This window comes from Rhinolophus ferrumequinum, chromosome 21 (genome assembly GCF_004115265.2).
Source record: "Rhinolophus ferrumequinum isolate MPI-CBG mRhiFer1 chromosome 21, mRhiFer1_v1.p, whole genome shotgun sequence".
NCBI classification, from domain to species: domain Eukaryota; kingdom Metazoa; phylum Chordata; class Mammalia; order Chiroptera; family Rhinolophidae; genus Rhinolophus; species Rhinolophus ferrumequinum.
In genome coordinates, this window is record NC_046304.1 from 20,172,700 (window position 1) to 20,178,538 (window position 5,839).

At 52.1% G+C, this 5,839-nt stretch overlaps 1 long non-coding RNA gene across 2 annotated transcripts; it reads left to right on the forward strand.

Moving 5' to 3' along the window:
• Positions 1-224: 224 nt before the first annotated feature.
• LOC117013824 (uncharacterized) lies at positions 225-5,605 on the forward strand. 2 transcript variants are annotated; one of them, XR_004421379.1, is made up of 5 exons: positions 225-1,678; positions 2,729-2,822; positions 4,081-4,155; positions 4,552-4,645; positions 4,761-5,605. It is a non-coding gene; the product is annotated as an uncharacterized LOC117013824 (long non-coding RNA). The 2 variants fall into 2 exon arrangements; XR_004421378.1 differs by having other exon boundaries at positions 225-2,822.
• The last annotated feature ends 234 nt before the right edge of the window (positions 5,606-5,839 follow it).

Here is a 5,839-nt window from a genome sequence, read left to right on the forward strand (position 1 = left end):
TGACTCACTTAGGGGCTCAGTCTCTGCAAGGTGGGTCCACACCCCTCTTGGAAAGACGGGTCTGATGACCCCTCTCCCTATCTTACTGTGTTCCCTGCTGGTTGGGCTGTGCATGTTCACTTGGGATTCCACCAGGACCCTAGGCCATGGTTCCCTGAAGGTAGAAGGCACTGGGTTCCAAGTTGTCTTGGGGGGAGCAAACACTAGTGCCCTAGTGCCCTGGATGTGCCCTAGGGGCAGGGATGCCGGCCAGCCCCTGGCCAGACCTAGCACTGGAGAGAATTGTGCCGTTGTGGAGACCCCCTCAGCCACCCACCCACCCACCACAGAGCTTCCCCTGGGCTGGAGGGAGGCGGGCCAGCGTCGAGTGAGGCGACACCATCTCTACTCACCTATGCCAGCCGGTTGACTGCTGACTCACCTGGAGCATATTCAAGGAGAGCAAGAAAAATGAGGGACTTTCAGGGGCAGCTGTGTTTTCTGACTCAGTCATAATGCCCCTAAAAATCCTTATTACTCTTGCAGTGGGCATCGGGCAGTGGCTGCCGCTCCATCCCTCTCCCGCTTGACCGCTATGGGATATGAAGGGCTTCCTGGGGTCAGACTGGGAGGTCCTTCCCCATCCTCCTGAAATGAGAGTGAATGGGGACTTGCTTATTAAAACAATTTCGTTGGACCAAAGCATTGCATATATTTTTATAATTTTTGGGTGGAGGATTGGGAAGGCCTGGGCATCGAGATATTCCTGTGTGGATTGGAGCCCAGGAAAAGACCGGGTCTCCCTGGTTTGTATGCGGCGAAGATTCAGAAGCGCTCCACTGCACGTGCAGGGCACAAGGAAGTGTGGCTTTGGGGCCAGTTATGTCAAGGGCAAGAGTGGGGGGCTGGCCTGGGCGCCCCACCTTTCCTGAGAAGCTGCAACCGTTTAGGGGCACCTGGGTAGGACATTGCACTGTGTTTTAAAACAAATAGCCCCAGTCCACTCTCTGAGACCCAGGGAGCTGGCCATTTAGCAAATATGCTTGCAGTGGGTTCAAGGTCGTTACCTCCCCTGGAGCTGACCCTGGAGCTGGCTTTCCCTTGGTTGTTTTCTATCCCTGTTTCACTTCCTGAGTCTTCTCCATTCTCAGCAGGTGCCCTCACGCCTAGCTTTTCCATCTTCACCCCACAGCTATTTTGGCTAAACCAAAGCCTTATCTTGGGTGGATTGGGGGTTCTTGGGGGATTGCTAAGAAGCAGAAATGCCAATTTGTGACATGCTTTCCTTAAGCCACGAACACCAATCCATAAGAATTCCCCACCAAACCCCACAGTGACAGAATTTTCCTCTCTAGCCGAGGCGGCCTGCCCGTGGATGCACAGACGGGACAGTGAACAGGCTGCAAGACCCACCTCGTGTCTCGACCTCACAGATCAGCAGGGGAAATTTATCCTCGAGGTATTTCTCAGGTTCCCTCCCAGGTGCGGACTCCCAAACTCTCATCACTCAAGAAGATGGCCATACGGGGCACCTTGACCACCACGATCCTCGCTCCTGGCCAGCCAGGCCCCTTGCTCCTTGGGTTCTGGCCATCCCAGCTGGACCTCATCACCAGCTCTCCCAGAGACAGTTTCGAGGGAGCTGGGTTTGCTCCAGAGCCTCAGCGTTTTTCTGCCCAGGGGAAGGGGCAGCTCCAAGGTAAAGATTCACAAGGGGGTGTTGGGGAGTGATGTTTATCCCTCCTTGGTAAGAGGTAGGTGGGGCGCGCGTGAAATGAGATTGTCACAACTTACAGTGGATGCGGGGTGAACCAACACGTTCCATGAGCCTCATAAGCATTTGCTAACTTCAAATCAACTATCCCTGAAGCCCCTTTGCCCTGCCTTTCCATGTACCCTCACACTCCCTTGTTACCGATCATATTCCTCAGTCTTTACCCTAAAACATTTTCAAAACATGATATATCCATTTTTTTTAAAGGCAATAAACACATCAAAAGTAAAACAGAATACTGTTTCTCCCCCAGTTAGAAAAGAACAGCCTTCCGCGGTAGCATTTTGAAAATACAAAAGGATGAAAAAGGCTCACAAATGCCCATAACTGCAGATAATGTCTGCTAATGAAATATATCCTTCCAGCATTTTGGTTTCCCTGCGCATGTACACCCCCACTCAGCAAGGTCCGGGCTTTTAAAACGGGCGAGGCTCATAACCCATTTGAACGATGGCTCTGTGCCCTCGGGAGCCAGAAAGTCTCTCTTTTCTTTTTGCCAAGTGGGATGTACCATGGGCTGCCGCTCGCCTCCAGCCAGGAAGCTCAGAGACCTTGTTGGAGGGTGTTGGAGCAGCGCTGGGTCTCTCTCCAAAGAGATGGATGGAGTTGTTGGGGAGGGTGCTAGAAAGTGGGCTGCTGCATTGCTTGTCAAGCCTGGTCACAGAAACATCACTTGGAGAGTGTGAAAACAAATTTAAACGCCGGGGCCCCACCCCAGACCAATTGGATCTTAATTGTTGGGGGTTGGGGGGGGCCCAGGGATGGGCATCTGTTTTTGTTGTTCTTATCCTCAGGTGATTCTGTTAATCAGCCAGAGGACTATCTGCTACATGCCCACAAGTTAGAGATGGAAGCGATTTCCTCCAGCGCTGTCTTCAGAGCCTATCAGGCGGTGTGACCATTTGCATTTGGCAGATTTTCACTTCCTTTAGTTTCTCTGCTGCTCGGAGTCATCTTTTGATCCTCATTTTACAGGCGGAGGACGAGAGCCAAGGAGATCAGGAGACTTAGCAGAGGACACCCAGGATGTGGCAGAGCTGGGGCTTAGATCTGTAGCTTCAGGTCCCAGGTCAGTGCTCTTCCGGTAATAATTATCAATGAGCGTATATAGTTCTAACACCCATATCATAATGCTTACTAATAAAGTGTTTCCTCATCACACCTGTGGTGGGTGGGTACTACTCTCTCATGGAGGAGTTATCTGCCCCCCAGGGAGGCTGGGTTTTTGTCCCTTAGTTTCCCCAATGCTGAGTGTGCACCTGCCCGGCCTAGACCCACAGCCTGCTCCACTCAGCCTGCTGTACTGCCAAGGATCCCAGCTCTGGGCAGGGCTTAGCCCCATTTTCAGAACATGCAAGAGGCACGTGGCTCAGGTGACACAGCTCTGGGTGGCAGAGGGCCACTGTACCCCTGCTCCTTACATCTAGGAAGGAGCACGACCTGCATGGGGCTTGCTCTTCTGGGCCCTGCTCTGAGCTGGTGGCCCATAAGGGTCAGGACTCCTGCTGGGGTGCCTCCAGCAGACTGTGCCTGCCCCTCCCTCTTTTCTGCAGAGCTGGACTCTGAGGGCCTGGCCCAGGGGCCGCCTGGGCAGGATGCCAGTGCAGGGAACTAACAGGCAGGCGCATTGTCAGCTCCAGGAAGCAGTCAGCTGCTCTCAGTCCAGTCTGCCGAGCTGGAGGGCCAGCCTGCCTCTGACATGGCGGGTGGAGATGCGAGTTGGGAACCGAGAACACCACTTTCCCAGAGCCCAGCATCTCTGAGCCAGGCCCACAGGCTTCCTTTGGCAGAGAAGGCCTTGGCCACGCCTTCCCTTGCTGGGCCTTGGCTCTCCTTCCTCTGTCTGGCTCTTGCCCTGCTCCCCGCCCAGCTCTTTGCAGCAGAATGCACTCTTGGCAACAACATCCATTTAACCTGCTTCCCAGAAAGCAGGATGGCTAGGCAGGCCAACTCAGCCAGCACCATGGTGGGAAACGGGGTGGTGGGCCTCAGCTCAGGCTTTTCTTGCCTGTATTCCTTGGGGAGCTAGGTTGGGAGATAGTCCTAAACTGCCTTGGCTTACCTAGGTCAGAATTAACCTCAGTTCAACTGGCAGCCTTGAGCAATCAGGCTGAGGCAAGAGTTTGAGCTCCTAGAGTTGGGGCTGGAAGGGGTGGGGAACAAGCCCATGCCCAGGAATCTGATTAAGAGCAGCTACTTAGCTGGGGGCCTTGCGAAAAGCCCCCACCTCTCTGAGCCTGTTGCCTCATTTGGACATAAGTGTCTACTTTGTAGGCTTATTCTGAATATAGATATGAAGCTGCCGTGCCCTTTCCCTCCCCTTCCAGGAGGACACGTCAACAGAAAACTCTGGTGTAGAGAAGATTCTCATGTAATGCTCGTTGCACTGCACTGCTCAGGAGGTGAGGTGTGGGTCTCAGCATGTTGGATGGTACCTTCGCGTCCTTGATCTCTGAAGGGACTACCTTTCCGTCTCTGGCTGGACCCCGTTGGGATGGTGGTTCTGGTCTGAGAAGCTACAGCCCTCACCTGTTTGCCCTGCTTTCCTCTCAGGTCTGTCCTATGGAGGCATCCTTTCTCCTCTCAAGGTTCGCCCTACAAGTCCTGACACTGTCAGCTCCAAGGCGTTCCCTCTGGGCCTGGGCCAGAGAAGCTGCTACAGAGCTCCTCCCCTCTCCACCCGCCCGCCTCCTTGGGGTATAGACAGCCTAGCACAGGCAGGAAGGGCTTTCGGTTTGGCTTGGCTGGTGGGAAAGAGATCAGCACTTGCTCTCTGTTTTGACTCTTGTGTGTAACAGGCAGAGCCTGTGATGGCCCAGAAAAGCAGCCTTGGACCTCAAATAAGTGTAGGGCCTGTCCCTGATGATCTGGCCACTGCGGAAGTATCTGAAGGTAGGAATGAGTGATAACATTGCCCCTGGGTATGTGGCGAGAGGCAATGGCTAGTTGTTGGCTTTTCCTGCTCAGCATCCATGACCCTTCTGATAATACCTGTCTTTTCTTTCAGGGGACCACCCCTCCTTCACCTTGTACCCTTGGGGTTTAGGTGGGGCCACCCCCCGCCCCCACCCTCTGGCTTTAGAGGCAGACATGTTTCCCTGGCTGGACACAGACTCCCTCGTGGGACTTTTGCAGCAACTATGAGGAAAAAGACATTCGCTTTTTGTGGGGGGTTGACAGGACATAAACTTGGAACTACTGATGGCCATCCTGTTCTCTACTCAAGGAAACAAGAAGGAAGGAGCTAAGAGAAAGTGGACATGTGCTGTCCAGACATCAGTAAACCCCTGGATGCAGCCAAGCCTGAAGCCAACTGCACCCCTGGACTAACATGCTTATATGAGCAAATGCAGTTCTTTTTTTTCTAAGACTATCCTGAGTTGGGTTTCTTTCATAGAAAGCGTCCTAAAAGGGCAATGTTTTTCTATGATCTCACTTATAAAAAAATCAACTTTGAGTTATACTTACATGCAATAAAATCCACCCATGTTAAGTGTTCAGTTCGTAAGTTTTGTACACCCTTGTAGCTACCAACATCATCGAGAACATTTCAAGTTCTCTCTTTACCCTTTATGGCCCATTTCCCCACCCCCAGACAATCACTGACTTGCCTTGTTCTAGAGATTCATTTTGCCTGTTCTAGAATTCTATATAAATATTATCACATGGTATGTGCTCTTTTGTGTCTGGCTTCTTTTACTCAGCATGGTTTTGAGATTCATCCATGTTCCTTTTTATTGCCAAGTAGTAGTCTGTTGTATGGCTGTACCATGGTTTGTTTATCCACCTATCAGGACATTTGAACTGTTTCCAGATTTGGGCTATTACAAATAAAGCTGCCTTGAACATTCATGTACAAGATTTTGTGTGGACATGTTTCGATTTTTGTGTCTAGACACCAGTCCTACTTTTCAGTTGAGGAAACAGGTTGAGAGAGGTAGAATGACTTGTCCAAGGTCAAACAGCTGACGGGTCCTGTGGCTTGCACTGGAAAACACAGTAGGGGCAGGCACATGGCTGGAGAAACGGAGCATGGTGTCTGGGAGTTCCTTAATAAAGGGCCCCTGGGGACCGCTTGGGGCGGGA